The following is a 20,664-nucleotide window of genomic DNA, read 5'->3' on the forward strand; positions in this document are numbered from 1 at the left end:
TGGGGTATAAATTGGATGGACCTCTTAAAGCTGGGGGGGGCGCAGAGACATGATTGATAATCTGGGGCTTTCACCAGAGATTGCACCAACAGAAGCTGAGAAATATACATTTAAATCTAGTCTCTCTAGATGGAAAGAAAAGACTGAAAAAGAGACCCTTTGGTAGTTTTGGAGGTTCAGAGGAGAGTGGAATGAGAAATATGAGCACTCCTGGCAGGATAGCTCTAGATCTTTTAAAAGTAGGAGAATCCTGTTCTAAGGATGGGAGAAATTATCAACAGTATGTGACATAGTGTACTGATGCCTAGCACATGGGCTATGGAAGCAGTTGGTATTGCTTTAGAAATACTGCTCCCTTGTGCTGAGAGTGATGCATGAAGAATTCAGTGCTTTAAGGAAGAAACATGCCAGAGCCAGTCAGAAGGCACAGTTTGGCTTCACTATGGCAGAGGATGTTTACACAAAATGTGACTCCTTCCCCTGAGAAAAATATCAGCCAGCAAGTCAGGCTATCTAGAAAAGCCACCAAAACCTATAATCAGTATGCATTGATTTTCTGTCTTTAGTACCAGAAAGACAAAATCTGGACAATGTTTTCCAAGTTAAGAACCACATTATAATTGCTATGCCCAGGAAATCCAACCTGAAATTTCCCCACCCCATTGAAGGGTGGTGGTGTTTGTTTGTTTGCTTTTGCCAATTAATCTGGGAGTATTTTTACTTGGTGAAGATGTAAATGTCCCTATCGTTCCCAAAGGGATCCACAACCAAAGAGACTTAATAAAATTTCATTAATCATATGAGGAAATCTCCAGTGGGGCAAAAAGACAATAGATTTCCAAGTCAAGACATCCAACGTCACTAAGAATGTTGCTACTGGATTCCTTCTCTGTCCTTTAATGGTACCCATCTACCTCTTATTATGGACTGCTTCTCCTACACTGAAGGAGAAACTAAAAAAGACTTGTCTAAAGGCTCTCATATTGGTTCATCATAGCAATGAGATAGAAAAAAATTCAAGATGCCCTGTGCAAAGCCTTGCCACAGAATTGAGTTTTGGATAGACATAAAATAATTTATGGGTAGAATCAAACTCATGTCAGAAGGTACATCAGTTGTGATTTCATCTTATATATACAGTAGAGCCAGAAACTGAGAGATGAGGGGTGGATGTATTTAAGGGGATCTTAAAAGCAATCTACCAATCACGAAGCTTCAGGAAAGAAGCTCCACAGCCCCACTCTCACCTGCAAGCTCAGGAAACACACACAAAACCCATGACAAAACTTTATTATCACTCATCTAACTTTGGAAAATTGTCTACTTGTGTTACTCAGTTTCTAACTGTGGGCTACCCAGGACTGTGGCGCTGTCTTAATAATTTTCTTATCAGTAGAACTTATTACTGGTTCCTACACAAAGGAGATGCTCAGAATATTTTTCAATATTTCTTCTCTCCTATTGATGAAGCCATTAATATTTTTACTGAGTTAGGACTATTTAAAATGTTTTTCAGATAAATAGTTTCAAAATCTCCAATTCTGAGTAAAATGTCATTATAAATGATGTGGCTGGGCATTTTATCGGCATTTTTTCTGTCTCTGTTTCTGCTGAGCTCCCTCAGCAGAAAGTCTGAGAACAAAACAGCAGAAGGCAAGAACTTGTAATTTCCAAAGCAAGGCTGAACACTCTATCCAGAACCTGCATAGGAGGGGCTACAATATGAAGTATTGACTCTGAGCGTCCCACCCACCTCAGCAGTGTCTAAGAATTGAGGTCCAAAAAGCCAGGGTGTTAGAGCAACAACTAATATGTTGACAATTATCTAGAGGAAGAAGGGCTTTCTGGAGTATACAGAGGGCCTAGATAGGATCACCATTGCTTAGGAACACGATAGAACCATGTGACTCGTGCCTGAAAAGAAATCTCCAGGGAGAGTTTGGCTGAGATGGCTTGTAGCACTAGCAGAGAGATTCACAATAGCTGTACTCCCCAAAAGTGCTTGCTTTTCTGGAGCAAAAGAACCCACATAAGGCATTGGCTTGGGGTCTTTATTCATGGGATCCTGCCCAAGGGGGTTTCTGCCGGGGATATAATCTGACTAGAGAGAGGCTGAGGGGAGATTATAAATTGTCAGTTAAAGGAGAGGCCACTACCTTGCAATAGATCAGCAGTTTGGAGGCACTCAGTCAATACTAGCTTTGTAACTTTTGGGTTCCAATGAAAAATGAAAATGCAGGGTCTCTTGTTTAAAAGTTATTAAAATTTTTAAAGTGGTAATGACAGAGCATTAAACCAAGCACAAGGCTTCTCTAAGCATGTGGTCTGGAGAGCTACACAGGTCTCACACCCATGAAGCTGGCAGTTCCAGTAGTATAATCACTCAGTTCCCAAAAGCTCCCAAAAGTTGCTTCAAGAGAAATAGATAGATTTAAACTTCTGCCACAAGTGGAGATAAACAATGTCTGATTACAGAGATATAAATGAAAGAGGACATCTCCTGCTTTTTACCTCTCTTCCAACCCTCCAGGAGTCAGAGGCTACCTTGCGAATGGAAAGATGAGTGGAAATGAGGGGGCGCCTGGGTGGGTCTGTCGTTAAGCGTCTGCCTTCAGCTCAGGTCATGATCCCAGGGTCCTGGGATCAAACCCCGCATCGCATCGGGCTCCCTGCTCCGTGGGGAGCCTGCTTCTCCCTCCCCAGCTCCCTGTGCTTGCATTCCCTCTCTCGTTATCTTTCTCTGTCAAATAAATAAAATCTTTAAAAAAGATGAGTGGAAATGCGGAGTAGATAAGGAAATAGATCTGAATGTTTGTGACTACCCCACCACTTCTCCCCAGTGCAGGCTTCCAGTGGGAAGCAGACAAAATGAAGAGAGAAGTTTAAGTTTGGAATATTAAGTATTATACAAGACGCACATTTGAATCACTGAAATTAGATAATTGGAGGGAGGAGATAAAAGTAACTTGAAAATCTCTTTTAACATCTGAGCAATTATGGGACTTGCCCAAGATGTTATCTAAGTGGTGATGAAAAAGAAGCATACCAACATAGAGGGTTTGCAGGGCAGTGATGGGAAAGAATAAAGGCACTTTATAACCATACCCCCAAATAATTCTGTTTGTTCACTGTAATGCTTACAACTATATTTATTTACTCAACCTTCTGTTGAGTAAACACACACACTTGCACAAACATGCATGCCCACATACATGGACGGACATTCAGATACACTTATATGAACCTAAAGGATGATTTGAGGTGAAGAAATTGAACTTGTGACTTAAATGGGCAATGTTTCACAATTATATCTATTATAAGCCACAGTAAAAATAGAGCTAATAAAACAAACAAACAAACAAAAAGAATGTGTACATTTAAAACATGAGGGAAACTCCCTGGGAATCTGATCTGTGGAGGTGGGGGATTATAACTCTAGACCAAAGTAGACATACAGAAAGCCATTTTGGCCAAGTGTTTAATTTTAAAGTTGTAATTAAATCAGCAGTACTATACAGACAAATGTGCTTTTACTGCCCTCAAGTGGTTGTAATTAATCACTGCAGTATCTCTATTTCAAAACAATGTTTCCATCACAATCCCATCTTAGAGGCTTTTTGACAAAGGACATCTGAAATAATGATCTTTAATTCTCAAATATTTTCTAAATAATCAAATAATAAAATGGACAAATTAGTTGCGTTGAAATATTTCCACTCTGTACAGATTTGCAAAATTGTTAGTTTTGTCTTCTTTTTAAATTTATCTGTAACTTCTAAGTTCACTGTGTAGGAAAAGGGTTTGGGGATAACTTTACTTTCCAAATTAAGCACTGAAAACAGTCTCATTTCATACAAATATTTAGAGGAGATATATATATATATACACACACACCCTCTTTGACATCTTCTAAGTGCCGTTTGCCTCTTTCCCTTCTACCTTATAGGAAGCTCACCTTACCCTCCCTGAGTGCTGGGTCTTTGTAGAACTGGCTGGTTGATCCACCATGTTGCTGCCTTGGCTCCTCCTTGACTGTTTCAGATGATGTCAACCCCTTGAGTCTCAGCCATGCCCTCCACCACCAAACCTGGCCTAGGGAGTTGCTTGGACATTTAGCTCCTGACATTTATCCTCAACCATGTGGCAGAGGTATTACAGGTCTTCTGGTTCTCAGCAGCATTTTTCACATGCCCCCTGAGGAAGCAGAGACATGTCTAGATGCCCTCACGTCACAAGAGAGCCTGTGTTGATGCAAGAGATCTATCTTATGCCCTTTTTTTTTTTTAAGACTTATTTATTTATTTTGGAGAGAGAGAATGCAGCGGGGAGGGGCAGAGGGAGAGAGAATCTAAAGCAGACTCCCCACCGAGCACAGAATCTGAAGCGGGGCTTGATCACATGACCCGGAGATCATGACCTGAGCCAAAATCAAGAGTTGGAGGGTTAACCAACTTAGCCACCCAGGTGCCCCTCTTGTGCCCTTTTGTGTGAAATCTCCTCTGCATCAGAATCTCCTAGAAGACTTACCAAAACCCAAATGTCTGAAAAAAAAAAATCACAAATGTCTGCCTCCCCCCACCCCCCTGCTCTCTCTCTCCCTCTACTTCTCCCTCTCCCTTTGTCCTCATTAGGTAGGTTTAACAGATTTCCAGATGATGCCAATGCTGCTGATCCCAACGCCCTTTAATTTTTTCATTTTTATTTTTTAAAGATTTTATTTACTTATTTGAGAGACAGCTAGAGAGGGAACACAAGCAGGGGGAGTGGGAGAGGGAGAAGCAGGCTCCCGGCTGAGTAGGGAGCCCAGTGTGCAAGGAGCCCAATTCGGGGCTCGATCCCAGGACCCTGGGATCATGACCTGAGCCAAAGGCAGACGCTTAATGACTGAGCCTCCCAGGCGTCCCCCAACACCCTTTATGAACTGTTCACCTAAACCCGTACTTCCCTGAACTGTTCACAAGAAGGTCCGCCCTCATCTATGGTTTCGCCATCGGTAGTTTCAGTTACTGTCATCACTCTCCGAAAACAGGTGATTCTCCTGACGAATCAGCAGGTTAGTCGCAGCCTAACCCTCCGTCACACCGCCTGCGCCACTCACCTCTCTTCATCTCACGGAGGCATTTGATCATCTCACATCATCACAAGAAGAATGGTGAGTAAAGCACAATAAGATATTTGGAGAGAGAGATCGTGTTCACATAGCTTTTATTACAGCATATTGTTATAACTTTTATTATTAGTTATGGTTGTTAATGTCTTACTGTGCCTAATTTATAAATTAAACTTTATCATGGGCATGCATGTGGAGGGAAAAATACAGTATATGTGGTGTTCGGTACTATCCGCAATTGCAGGCATCCACTGAGGTTCTTGGAAAGTACCCTCGTGGATAAGGGAGGGACTACTCTACCCGCAAGAAACAATACAGTTTATACTTCACATGGGGTAAACTTAAGGGATAAGCCTTTCTTATGGAGAATGCCTTGGGTGTGTGTTTTGTTTTGTTTTGTTTTGTTTTTTTAGAGAAAGAATGAGAGAGAGAATGTGGGAGAGGGCACAAGGTAGGGGGAGGGGCAGAAGGAGAGGAAGAGACAGACTCTTAAGCAGGCTCCACGCTTAGCGTGTTGCCGGACGCTGTGATCCTGGATCTCATGACACTGAGATCATGACCTGAGCCGAAACAAGAGTCGGGCGCTCAACAGACTGAGCCACCCAGGCGCCTCATGCTCTGGGTGGATTTTTTTTTTTTTAAGATTTTATTTATTTATTTGACAGAGAGAGACACAGCGAGAGAGGGAACACAAGCAAGGGGAGTGGGAGAGGGACAAGCAGGCTTCCCGCTGAGCAGGGAGCCCGATGCGGGGCTCAATCCCAGGACCCTGGGATTGTGACCTAAACCGAAGGCAGACGCTTAACGACTGAGCCACCCAGGCGCCCTGTATTAGTTGATTATTGACCATAGTTCCATCTGCTACCTTAATTTCCCTTTGCTGTGTAAAATAACACATTCACAGGTTCTAGGGATTAGGTTATGGACTTCTTTGGTAGCTGTTATTCTGCCTGTCACCACCTGTCTCTCCCAGATTTGGGGGGTGGTTTGCCCTACAACCTGAGTCCTCTAATGGGTCTAAGAACAATTGCTAATTTTCTGTTTGTTCAATTTTCTCTTCTTCAAGCACAGTAGTAAACTCTTCTAAGTTGGGGTTAACACTGGAAGCTCTTCTAAGCTCTTTACATATTGGGGTTAACACTGGAAGTAGTGAGGACTTTTCCATATGAGGTCTAAGTTTTTAAATACCAGTAACTGATTCTCTTACATCCTTTGTCTTCAGCATTAGATACACAGGTTTTAAGAGAGAGGATGTGGAAGGAAGTTAATCTCTCCGTTGTAACCACTTTGCTTTAAATTTGAAGAATTTAGAGCAAAAGACAATACAAAAATTTACATGTCCTAGAAAGTGTTCATATAGTTTTTTGAAGAGGACAGTTGTAGCATACACTGAGAAGACTATGACTGAATTATAATCTGAAAGCCATACCTTGTATTATGTTTTATATACTCTGCATTTCAAAATGTATATTCTATTGCAATTAATTAGGTTAGTCTGGAAAATTTTTTTAAAAACCTAGAGATCATCATTCTAGGGAAATTAAAAAATGTGTATATATCACTTACATTACTTTCTTACCATAGACAAAGAGTATGTTTAAATATAACTCTAAAAGCCAAGGGTTTAATATGAATCTGTTAGGAACAGGAAAAAAAGTTTAAAAATTACCCACATACTGTGATTTCCTAGACATTGTTGTTGAAATGTACGTGATAGAAAAGACAATTACAAAATGACATACCAAGGATGCTAGGAGACATAACATGGTTTTATTGCAATACAAAAGGCATTATTGCATTATTATATATGCATTATTACCAGGATCCATAATTTGATGATAATTATGTTAACTCGTTCTCGAATCTTTTAGACAAATGTTGATGTACTTTTTTTCATTTCCCTCTGGCAAAACATCTCAGAATAAAGTCTCCCCTTTCTTGTCTTTTTACAGTGTAACCACATAGCCAGCTGGGGACTTAGGAAATATGGTAAGTTGTGAGGCATCCAGTTCCTTACTAGAGTGTATTTCTCATCCCATTACATCAGAGGGTACAAACTGGCAGCCTCAGATAAAGTTGGGTCTGCAGACGCATTTCCTTTGGGCCATATCTGTTTTTAAAAATTAAATTAGTTTCCAACATTTAAAAATCAGAAGATTCAAGTTTTTAAATTTTGGAATTCCAGTTTTTGTATTAGAAACACATTTCCATCAGTCAACAGAAGACTGATCTGAGGAGAAATTCTTTTCTTGGGAAGGGGCCCAGAGAGTCACAGGATGACATGCTTCTTCAGTTGGCAGAATTCCTACCACTGTGTATTAAATTTTACCCCGTTTATGCATTAGTGTCCCCTGTAGGCATTTGAGTTTGCACTGCCTGACATGCCTCTGCCATTTCAGTCCTGGGTTCAGATCACTAACATCACCATCTCTTTGTAATGGACGGGAGGATGGAATTACATGGGAGGGACTCTCCATAGAAATTCCAATGTACATAAACAGCTGAATCTGTTAATCAGTGTTTGTAATGATTGGTATGCTGTAAAATTTGTAAACCACAGTTGAAAGGAAGTCTTGTAGCCAGATAATGTCTGACTCATTTTTTGTAGTATGACTAATTATACTATAAAAAGTATTTTTAAAATCCAGTTAGGAGTCTTTGGGCTCATGAAACATAAAACCCACACAAACCCAAATGGATTTAAAACTAAAAGTCAGGAGTGAGGGTTGGAATCTAGGAGAACATTTAAGAAACCAGTAGTGAGAGTAGCAGAATTAAAGGGCAGGCAGGGTGCTGATCACTCTGGGTTTGCATTCTTTCTTTCTCTTTCTCTCTGTAAGTGTTTCTGCTGCTTTGTGCATTTCTTGCAATGCCTATTTTCACTCGCCTTTCTTTCAGTTACTTTCTCCTTCAGATTTTAACCTTCACATTGCCACACTGGGGCCACCCCAGCCCATGACCTTTATTGGTCACTATTGGTTGGTTCTCTGAGAAAAGCTCTGATTGGTCTAGCTCACCGTTTGAAACCAGCCACAGAAATCAGAAAACAACATGCAGCTTCTTGATTGGTAGCTTTTGGCTAGGAGCATGTCTTGTCCAATCAGTCATACCTAGTGATGTGTTAGCATTATTATAAACATCATCACTGTCATCTCTTACCATCACAGTCAGTATCACTGCTGACATTTAAAGGATACTTACTGTGTGCCAGACAATCTCCTAAACACTCTAGACACGATTCATTTAATCCCGATAACAACTTGGGAGGCAGATACTATTTTGACTGTATTTTGTGGACGAGGCCAGTGAGCATGGTTGTGCATGCTCAGCAGGAACTTGAAGGCAAGGGCAGTTTCCCTTCCAACTAGCTGAGGGTGGGACAAGCAATAATAGACATGTCTAGAACAAATTATTTTCCCTTTGGGCTTGCAAAATAGGAGGTTCACAGAGAATTACAGGGTAATCCCTTCATTGAGAAATTACTAAAACTGGTTTGCAATTTGCTTTGTTTGCACAGTTGTGCATCTCTCTAAATGTTTTACAGGCTGGTACAGTCAGCATTTGGGACAGGACGAATCCAGAGCCAGATTTTAAAGTATATAGAGTTTTTTGCTCCCATCGCCCTTTCCATGCTCCCAGGTTCCATGGAACTCCTTTCTTTCTAGCCTCTTCCCCTGTCCTCAGTCTCTCCTGTTACCAGCTCCCTGAAGGTGGGTGGACCCATTAGTTTCCTCCTCTAAAGACTTAATCTCACCCTCAGATTTATACCACATGGTGAACATGGGACTTGACACGGTTGGGCAGTGGCCAGACTGGGGGCATGCTTGAGTTTGCTGCTCAATCTGAAACACCTGGAGAGTCACTGAATTTGTGCAGACTTGGTGTCTAAAGACCAGTGGTGAATTCCAGGAATAAATGTGGGACCTCAGTTAAGGACCGGCAATCAACATAAAGTCAAAGGGTAGCATGATGGGTGATGCAAACACATCTAGGTGCTCCAAGAGGGAAGGACTATGCAGTGGGAGGTAAGTTAGAGGCCAGAGGGAGCCTTGGGGTGAGTGAACATAGCGAGATAGACCTTGCCAAGAGAATGGTGTGCCAACTATCATATAACCACATTCCCTTGGGTATGTTATAAATTCATTTGTTTATACCACAGACAGACTTCTTGAACATAGCTACATGCTCATTGGACTACTGAAGACCACATGCCCCAGATTTCCTGTCACTGGGTGGTCTCAGTAGGCCTCTGCTCCTTCCTTCCTAAAACAAGTATTTATTGAGTCCTTCCCACATACCAGACACTTTTCAGGTGCTGGGGATCTAGTAGTGAATAGAACAGTAGTACTCCTTACCCCCAAGAAATTCACATAACAGAGGAGAAGACAGGCAATAAACAAAAAGTCTGCCTGGGATTTCTATTGGCAACATTTACGTGACATACATGAAGTCAGGCCTGACCAAAGGTTCCCCATTAAAACAAAAGTCACCTTGCAGCTTCTCTGTAAGCCTAGTGGGTAAGCATCAAGCTAGCTCACAACTCCCTCCTAAATACCTGCTTCCCTATGTTTCTTTGTGGATGAATTATGTTTCCTGGCCAACTTCCAATTTTTTTTTACACTCTTAGTATCGAAATACTCTTTTCTTCTTATCCCAACCAGCCTTCAGAAATAATCTGATGTCAGTCATGTGTACCTTAATATGAATTTAAATCATCATACCATCTTTCCTAGGCACACGGTCATTTTATTCTTAGTTTGGAGAAGTTGAATGAGAATGGCTTTCCCCTACTACAGAAATTTGGAAAGTCGGGATAGAGATGAAGTGACTACCAGGGAAAAAGCCTGTCAAAATACACATCCCCTTTATTACATGTGAGGCTGGCCTTCATTCAGTGTTTCCTCTGGTTTTTTTTTTTTTTTTAAGATTTATTTATTTATTTGAGAGAGCGAGAATGAGAGAGAGAGAGTACATGAGAGGGGGGAGGGTCAGAGGGAGAAGCAGGCTCCTTGCTGAGCAGGGAGCCTGATGTGGGACTTGATCCTGGGACTCTGGGATCATGACCTGAGCCGAAGGCAGTCGCTTAAACAACTGAGCCACCCAGGCGCCCTTCCTCTGGTTTTAATTAGAAGCAAAAGTACCTCACACCTTCTAAAAATGCTCAAGGGTAATGCAGAACTAAGTGTCTTTTCCTAATATTCCCAAGCTTAAACTGCCCAATTACAGATGCTTGCCAGCTTTCTTTGTTAGCACAGTGTCAGCTTCCAATAAAGTAGGCTCATGTGGCACTGTAGCAGGCTTCTTAGGGATGAGACGTGCAGCTGGAAGTCCCCGACCAGTCTCACTTAGGGGACCTTGACTAGATAGGCAGAGGGTCCAAAATAAATGTAAGTAGCTGAAAAGAGCAGTGTCTGCTATTGCCTCATGTGGAAGTTAAGGCAGAGTGCACCTATTTATTTCTGACAATTTAAGACCTCATTAACTAGGTACTGCTTAGGGCAGTTTAATTGTGTCAAAAGAGAAAGCACCTATCAATGCATTTATTAGGTGTATCCTATTATTAGAACCTTTATATTTCATACTTTATATAGGGTGGAGACAAGACCTTGCTTTATAAATGATCAGGAAGGTGTTTCTTTTGTGTTTAAGTCAGACTAGAAAGTGTCCAACTATGTACTAATGGCAACCCAGTCTCTAAAAATAAACTCTGTGTCTGTTACTTAAAATGCTGGCTTCATTGAGAATCTATTTTACATGGTTTTTCCATGCCCAGAAAAAAAAGAGGTGTGGTTCTTACTGCAAACACTTTTTGAAAATCTATTTGATGATTTTGTAGGACCCATAAAACGTCTAAGGATTACTCATATTGCTGGCTTCAGAGTAACTGAAATGATCGTAGTGATCGTTTTTTAACTCCCTACAGATGTTGGAAAATTACAAGTCCAGTGCTTCATAAAAATATCACTCTACCTTTGCCCTACTCCTTTATTTTAATGAATGGAATTCTTTAAACAACTGGAATTATGCGTGTTAGGTTTCTCTAGGCAATAATTAAGATTAATTGTGCAGAGCTCCAGAAAATTGAAACTGAGTTGCTATATTTTGTGAACTTCTATCAAAATGAAAGAAGTTTTTTTTTTCCTTTTTCTGCTTTTATTGTCCCCCTTTTCTCCTTCTGTTTTATCAAAGGATGGATAATGATGCTTATGTTGAGGTGTTGGGGAGAAGAGGACAATTTTTTTCCTGTTAGAACATTTTCTTATGAAATCAGATTCTGTGAAGCAAGAAGTAATTCAAGAAGAAACGAGACAGCCCACCTTCCTGAGGTTTCCTTCCCACATTTTACACATGGGCAACTGATGTCCAGAAAGATGAAGTCATTGATGAAGGTGACAAGTCAATTGGGAAAAGAGCAAGGACTAGTAAGTATGTTCTCCAGACTTCTGGTGCAGTGCTCTTGCCACTTGGAAAGAACAATGGCGGGACAGAGACTTTTATGAACATAACAGCAAATGAGCAAATTTCTTTAGATCTTTACATGATGCATTGTTTAGAGCAAAGCCTTTGGAAAACTTACATACAGGAGGAAGAACTGAGTCCACCAGCTGAAAAAGAAAGAGAGAGAGAGAGAGATTTCACTTGTAATATTTTGCTGATTGTATATGGAAAATTCTGGAGTGGTTAGAATGGACAGCAAGCACTTATCAGCAGTTGAGAAATTAAGCTGGCCCTCCATACATTTCCCTACTAGTGAGTGAAATCTGCACCAAAATAAGCATGTGCACTGGGTATTTCCAGACCCAGAAAGCAAAAGTTTCTCTCTTCAAGCCATTTAACTATCAAAGTTCCTCCTTGAAACTAACCAAAACTGACTCTGGATAAGTTAAATCCAAAAGGAATTTCTCAAAAATCTTGTTGGGTACTCAGAGAATTTGCAGCAAATTTGGAATATTAGGCTCAGAAAACAAGCAGGAACCAAGAAAGACTGAACACCAGGAACACAGCTAAAGTTACTCCTCAGGAAACATTGGGTTGGCCATTATGGCCACAGCTGCAGGATGTCAGATATTGCCCCCCCTCCCACCCCCAGTCTTGGACATTTTCTGCCATTGGCACCATTGCCAGTGCTGACCCTGGAACTGTTGTCTCTGCTATTTGTTCCAGGACAAAATCTCCTTTGTCCCTGCATCTTTGCATCACTCACTCCAGAGTGGATTTACTGGTTGAGAGTGTCTGAGTGGCAATGTCAATACTATATGCTTTTATCATAGCTGCTGCAAAAGCAAACACCTGCCATTTCCTCCTTTTCTGGGTATCGAGAGTAATAGGTAATTCCTTACCCCATTCCTTGCCCAGGAAGGGCGGGGGTACACATAATAGGCAGCCAACATCACCAATAATGCCAGCTTAATAGATATCCAAGGCAAATTGTGTTAATATTATGCAGTTAGGATGGGAAAAGATGGCCAGTATTCAACAATATCTACATAATAAACACTTAAAATTGTAAAGAAGAGAAGGAGCTGCATAACCCAATCAATGTATAACAAAGAGTTGTCCCCCCCCGCCTCCAAAATCTAATTCAAGGCTTCCACTACCTGGTTGCATCACCTTAAATAGGATTTGTTCTGGTAAAGCAAGGTGGATACAAGAGCACTGGGTAAGCCAGGGCTGTATTTGTTTGTGCATCATTAATACCATCACTGTTATATTTTTAGTGATGTCATTTGCATCATCTGGCAGGCTTTGATTTCTAATGCCTAACTTGTTACTTCCTCTAACCTGAAACTTTTTTTTTTAACCCAAGAAACTCTGAAGATGAAGAAAAACAAAAAGATTTTGAAAAGGTTTAAACATCCAGAAGTCAATTTCAGAGTAATTAATTATATAGAACGAAGTGCCTGGCAATGACATAATATTGAAGGGGGTCTTTTATCTTTCTCTGATCTTATATCTATTCTTCTTTCATTGTTTCCTATAGGAATCTTGTGACTCTAATGAAAACACAAGACCAGGAATCATGTGGTTCTATACTTTTATGGAAAGTATATGATTTGGAAGACTGGACTCTAATTTCATCTCTGCCCTAAATCCTAAAATTGTAAGTAGAGTTTGCTTTAAAGGACAACTTAACTGTGGGCTAAAGTGAGAAAAATGAAGCCAGCCTTTTAGTGTTAATCCTTGCCACTCAATTCTTTAGTTAGGTAACCAAACTTGAAGTTACAGAGGGGTCCTTCTTTATTAGGAAGCAAGGGGAATAATTTTCACATATGGAGCTGGCTTCTGGACAATGATGAATTTTATAAATAATCTTTGGACTGTGTTAATTTTCTGAGAAAAACTCTCATCCTTATCATCAAAGCATATTTCGCTATGATCCTACTTTTCCCAAATGTGAAATTTACAAATTGTAGCAATCAGTCAATGCACACCAGCTCTTATGATGTGCCCAAGATCATGTGTTAGTGCCTTAATAATCATATTCATAATACTGCATATAGAAATCAGCTTCATAGAAGAAAATCCTGGTATATGGTGGCATAAATTAGAAAATGCAGCAGAGAATGATTTCTAGACATGTTAACATTAAAACATTTGAAAAGATTAATCATCAACTTGAAATATGAACATTCTACAGAATACCTTGTGTCACCTTTTGTACCTTCTCAGGCTAAGTGTTCTTAATGGAAGACAATAAGAAGTGTGAATGGTCAGCAATATTTATGCTAATTTTTGAGGTAAAGAAGCTAAAGAGCTTCAAGTAATTTTTGAGCAAAAATGACCATGCATTCTCAATCATTAGTCATAGGGGAAAGGGAATAAGAACAGTTGGAGAATTATTTAAATAGCACTTTATATTCAATCATTTTAATTAAAAAACATTAAATATGTAAAACCAAAGAAGTACAGTATTTAGCAATTTAAGCTCTAGATGACTGAAATTTGCCTTTGGTATTTCATATACCTGTCAAATTGTGGATAAAAGCTGTAGTTTCTTTTTCTATTTTTTACTATTCATCTTTGGCATTTAGAGTAGATTAGCTAATTATTGGGTGTGGAGGTCTGTGGTTTGAGCTTTTCTCCTGAGAAATCAATATTTACTTAACTTTTTTAAAGACCAAATTGTTGTCTGTTTTTTCATGGTGGTCCTGATACTTTCCAGTTGTAAAGTAAAATCAGCTGAGATTTAAGAAATTCACAGAGAACAGAGAATTTTGTTTCTTTTAGAATTGAAACTCAGGCTGGTCACAGCCTCTAATCATCTTTTTTCCCCTAAACATAGGGTCATTTTTATTTTAGAGAGTGATCCCTGTTGAATCTATGAGTCATTCTAAGACAAGTTTTAATGTGAGCTTTTATTTCCTCCTAATAAAACTCAAAGGGGTGTCCTTTATTCTCCAATCTCCACTACCCACACAATATTATATATTCTAAACCAAGATTAAGAAGGTGAATGAATTCAGTCCTGACAAAAATGAATCCTTTCGTCTTTGCAAAATCAAGCCAATTCATCCTGAGCCAAGATGAAGAATATATTATTGTTCTTATATATTAAGCCAGCTTTTTTCAATTATTTTAAAAATACCGCTTTAATTAGAAAAGCATAAAATTCAACTTTAAAATATTTTGTTTTAAAAAGCTGGAAGAGAACATAAAGACAGATTATCATCCTTCATTTTTCAGAGGAAAGTGATAATAATCATTTACTGAACCATTATCCATACAAAATAAAGCCCTGGAAAAAAGGTTAGAATTTAGACAATCTTGGCATCTTTAGAAAAATAGGAAAGCCACATTAAAACAAAAAAAAAACCAAAACAAAACAAACAAAAAAAGAAAAGTTTTTTAAAAACTAAAAACAGACCAGATGTTGACTGCTGGATGTCAAGAGCAACAGGAGAAAACAACACATGTGGATTCAATGTTCTTTTTGCAGACAGAATCTCAGAAAAAAACATATTTTTTGAGAGATCTGACCAATTATGTTTGACTGTAAACCACTGTCTAACACACCCTACCACATTCCTATGTCTGGAAAAATAGAAGGGATAGAGATGAATAGGCCTAAGGGATAGGCCCAGACTTCAAGGAGAAGAGTCAGAAAATTACCAGTAATTGAAATAAGTAAAAACTCACACTGTATGGGTATAACTCACCATTAGCATCATACCACATTTTCATCTGCCTGTAGGAAAACTGGCTAGATATTTCATGACATACGTATCAATTATTGGTATAGAAATGAGAAAAATAAGTCTTGAATTTAAATAATTGGTAGAGAGTCACCCAGCTGGAAGGTTAAAAATGGGTTTGATATTGACTCTATTTTTAGTCTTCACAAACCTGTTCCCTTTTATATGATCCCTACCTTATTTAGGGTTATTTTCAACCAATCAGGTTCTAAAACCTGTCTAGGAGATATAAGAAAGAAAAGCCCAGAATGGATTCCTGAACCTGAGATTCTTCATTAGGTTTTTTATTTGCTGCTTCATTTGTGTATGATACTGAAATTAAATTCTCTGGGCCTTTTTCCCCAACAAGTATTCCAATAACTGGTCGTTAGCTGATGGGGTCATGATGTAATCTAATAAAAAGGAGTGGAAACACAGAGTCCCTTCTTAGGAGGACTTCACAGTCTAACACAGGAAGGACAGAAAGGTAATTAACCAAGACGATGTAGGGTAAGCAGCTGCTGAGAGACAGGAATGCACAGGAAACGCTGAAAACACAAATATGTGCACTTAATCCAGCAGTGTAGGGTGGGGTGGGGGACACAAGTCTTCCCCTAACAGGCATCTAAGAAAGAGCATGCAGGCCTGAGAAGTCCTGAGAAATCCCAGAACCTGTAAATTGTTGCATGAAGAGAGGAGATTTGTTTTGTTCACTGATCTATCTCCAGTGCCTAGGAAAGTATGGAGCACAAAGTAGGTTCAAGGCCACGAATGATTGAATAAATAAATGCAATAATTTATTAATGGCCATTTTTGGCTGTTGAATGAGAGACTATTTTAAAGGGGCAGAAATGGAAGGAAGCAGGGAGACAAAGAGAAGTCTCTTGCCTTAGTCCAGGTACAGGGTGATGGAGGACTAGTGGAGGGCAGTGACAGCAGAGATGGAGGAATGAAAGTGTATTTTGGAAGTAGAGTCAAAGGGACTTGGTCTTTAGGAGAATGAAAGGGATTGAGGAGGACTACTGTGTGGCTGAAGGCATTTGGCTGTGCTCCCTTCAAATCTAACAGTGGGAAGGGGGTGAAGATAAATCCAAATAAACAGGAGTTAGGGAGCATTAGTAGTTAAGTGATTGGGGTATTTAACTGATACAGTGTTTCTTCTAACCTTACTCTAATTTTGTATCATAAGGAAAATGTAAGTTAATATTTTGCTTAACCATTTTAGCAGTTATGTGTCTTATTTTTAAAGGCCATAATTGTATTTCTCAGTGTTAGGCTTATGGATGATTTTTACTTTCTTCTTTACATGTTTTGATTGAATATTTCACAATGATCATATAATTACAGGGTGGTCACATTTTATGCAATGGATACATCTCTGAAACTTTGTATAATAATACTTGCAAAATGCAAGACTCATTCCCTCAAAGCAGAGCTGTTATTTCTATATAACACAGTGCCACCATTAGTACAAACACAATTTACAATTCACTACCTTTTTCAAAATATTATTAGGGGGTGCAGAGATTAATATCACTTTTAAATTGATGAATCAATACAGACTTTGAAATAATTTTACGGTAATGAAAATTCATACAAGTCAAATGCACATAAAAGGTATGTACTTACTCAGGAAAAAATCTATTTGCTTTTTGAGCAATTGTATGTTCAAATAGAAAATACCATTTATCTATGGTTTAGGATTTTTAATTGCATGGTTTACACTCTGTTCAGACAAGGATACCTTAATCAGGAACCATGGCCACCTACTGATATTGAAATGTAAGAGAATTACCTCAGGGGATGCCTGGGTGGCTAAGTTGGTTGGGTGTCTGCCTTCAACTCAGGTCATGATCCCAGCGTTCTGGGATCGAGCCCCGCATCGGGCTCCCTACTCAGCGGGGAACTTGTTCTCACTCTCCCTCTGCCTGCCTGTCTGCCTACTTGTGATCTGTCTCTCTCTGTCAAATAAATGGATAAAATCTTAAAAAAAAAAAAAAAGAGAGAATTACCTCAGAAAAAAAATAAAGCCCAGAATCTGCTTGGAAAATCAAAACTCAAATGGATAGAAAATGTTACAGATATTTATCTAAATTTCTAGCTAGTAAGTAACGTATGAATTGTTTTCACAATTTTGTGTAACTTTCTTTAAACAAAAATAGAATTTAAATGTATATTGACTTTTACTTATCTCTGTAGTTTCCATCTCATCCAGTCTCTGAGAAGCCAAAGAAATTCATTGAGTCTCTAATTAAAAGATGCCTGGGTAAACTCTGTGGCCATTTGCAAACCCACTGTATCTTCTGTCTCCAAGAAAAGAACCCTGAGGGATCTTCTTTTTATCCATCTGAGATTATCCATCTGTATGTGTGTGTATGGGGCAGGGTTGGGAGAGGGATGTGAAGAGAGGATGTTTTAGCATTTTCACCAAGCTGCAATGGACATAACTGAAGGAATCAAAAAGTAGCAAGAGAAATTGATATCTAGAGGTCAGACCCCTTATGGATGACCACCACCCTACCCTGACACACCACACATCACACACATACACACACACAACAAACTGGTTTCCATCTCTGTTTCTTCCTTTATTAGGACATAGGTGTATTCTTTCTCATTTTAGTTCACAATCATCAAAGTCTTCTTTGACTCTTTCCATGAGCAAGAAGTCTCTCTAGAACCTCTCTAATAAACTAAGAGCACTTACTTGCTTTTGTCTTCCAATAGAATGTTACTGATTTGGGGAGCATCTTGAGACAATACACACTCTACCTACTAAAGTAGCCTGTGATTGATTTCACGACAGAAACACATGACTTGCAGCCTTCTATGAAGAGCCACCCCCTCTACCCCTTCATGAAATGTGGGAAATGGAAGTCAGCAGAGGCCCTCAGACACCTTTTTGTAAAACAGTTTATGGAATGTAGCATAAGTACACATAAACCTAGACAGACATACAAATATATACTTGTTTATCCAGGTTGAAACCCTGAACCTTCTGAAGTCAGCCATTCATGAGAAGGTATTTCATTATTCATAGACTGGTTACAAAATATGTACTTATTTTCCAGGAAATGTAAGTAGAAAAAGACATGCCCCCAGTGTTAAATAGAACACTATCTGTGCTGAAGACATCTGTGCCTCCAAAAATATGACTTCTGGTTAGGTGCCAAAGCTGGTCAAAGGCTGGCTTACATGCTACATAAGCACTTTCTTCTTATACTATGCTTTCATATAGTTTGATAAATAGCACTAGGTGTCTACAAGTCTTAGCTATATTATTATTTGTCATTTGGAAAATGTGAATAGTTTTATCTATTTCTTTTCATATGGAATTTTATTTTCCTATTTATCTTCCTAAATGAATAAATTTTTAGAAATTTAATATAACATGGAAAATGTACATAAAAAAGATCATATCAGAGTTCTTCGATGCTTTTCTTCTGTTTACAACCAGTGGGTTACAAGAAAGAATACATACTCATTTTAGGCTTTTCTGGGATATATTTGTCATCATTTCTATGCCACAATGTGATTTTTAGTTTAAGTGAATGAGGTCCATTAAAGTAGTCTAGACATCAAAAGCAGGGAATATGCAGATATTTTTTCAGTTTTACAAATACCACAAACTGTTCTTTAAACCCCAAATTCCTTGATTTTCCTGCTATAAAATGTAGAAAAATTCATTAATTGGGCCCTTAATTGTATAAAAACAGTGCTTCTCCAAACAAGCAAAGCAAGAATGTTAACATAGTTTTTCTCATGATTCCTCAACCTCTCTACTACAGTATTACTAACAATGGAATTTGAGGACAGATTTTCTGACTGTGTTGTTTAAACCAACTCAATATGGTATATGGTCTCATCACAAACATAAGAAATATAAGTTGTTAGTAAGATTCCATGTTTTAAGATAGATTTTAAATACTTATGAAATAGCCATTAGGATATATCCAGATCCAGATATAGATATCAAGTATGCTTTAAATCAAAAGAAAGCTTAAGTATAATTTATTCTTATTTAGATATAGCTATTGAAAGCCAATAAGGGAGAGATAAGGGATGTTTGCTACAAATAAGAATAAGTAGGTACAATAAAGGATTAATCACTTTCAACAGGAGGAGCAAAGGACTTTTAAATGCTTTTCCCCTAACATCTCAACCCCAAAAGCAGACACCAAAAGTCTGTGGGAAACTGTTAATTTAATGAGACTATAAACCACTTTAGAACTATGATTACCTGTTTAAAGGAAGATGTTAAATGGTATTTTCTGCTACTGCTGAAATTATAATTGTTTGAAGTCCATTGACCTCTGGGGATTTCTGCTAGGTGCTTAAGTAGCAGTCTACCATCAGCATTCTCCAGTGGACCAGGGAGGGTCTCAATAGTAAGATATTTGAATGTTTGCTCAAGTTATTCTACAACAGCAAGAACTTCACAGTATTGTTTTAAAGAAAAGAATCTGAAAGTATTGCAGGTATTTCATAACTAGGCATAATTCATATAGGATGAACACCCAGTTTTATACTTTTAATCAATATGGTTTTTTCCCCAAGAAATCAATATAAAATACAGCATAATTCTAAACAATATTCTTTAATTCATGTTTCTATCTTGATTATTTGGATAAATGGTCTATCAATGGCATAGTTTTAGCTGTACTAATGGAAAGTTCAAATAACATGGAGTAAAATCATAGGAAAAATACTTATTTATTGAACAATGAATCTAAAAATTGGCTCAGCACCACAATGATATAATCAAAGTTTCTGATTATCATAATAGTTTGGCTTGACCACTTTAGTATATCACCTTTTCATTTCCATGTTCATTATTTCATGGTCCCAATAGTACTGCTGAATCATATTCAGAGGCAAGATAGGAAGATAAGGTCAAGAATGACATTGATAACCTCTTCTCTTATGCTAATCTCTTTTTGAGTTCTTTTTTTTTTTGCTTTTTTGTCATATTTTTTAAATATTAATTTTTTAGAGTATTTTTAGGTTCACAATAAATTTAAGCAGAGAGTACAGAGATTTCTCATATATTCCCTACTTGTACACATATATATCCTCTTTCATTATCAGCATCACTCAGCAGAATGGTATATTTATTACAATTGATGAACCTACACTGACACATCATAATGACCCAAAGTGCATAGTTTATGTTACGGTTCACTCTTGGTGTTGTGAACTGTGTGGGTTTGGACAAATGTGAAATGACATATATTCATCATTATATTATCATAAAAAATTTTTTCACTGCCCTAAAAATCCTCTTTGCTCTACCCATTTATCTTTTCCTCCCCTCCCTACCCCTGGCAACCATTGATCTTTTTACTGTCTTCACAATTTTGCCTTTTGCAGAATGTTGTATAG

At 38.5% G+C, this 20,664-nt stretch overlaps 1 long non-coding RNA gene across 1 annotated transcript; it reads left to right on the forward strand.

Annotated features, from left to right (window-relative positions):
• The first annotated feature begins 7,068 nt into the window (after positions 1–7,068).
• Positions 7,069–13,211, forward strand: LOC113917462. Its single transcript, XR_003518238.1, has 3 exons — positions 7,069–7,099; positions 11,300–11,532; positions 13,092–13,211. It is a non-coding gene; the product is annotated as an uncharacterized LOC113917462 (long non-coding RNA).
• The last annotated feature ends 7,453 nt before the right edge of the window (positions 13,212–20,664 follow it).

The sequence above is a fragment of the Zalophus californianus genome, chromosome 1 (genome assembly GCF_009762305.2).
Source record: "Zalophus californianus isolate mZalCal1 chromosome 1, mZalCal1.pri.v2, whole genome shotgun sequence".
Taxonomy (NCBI): Eukaryota; Metazoa; Chordata; class Mammalia; order Carnivora; family Otariidae; genus Zalophus; species Zalophus californianus.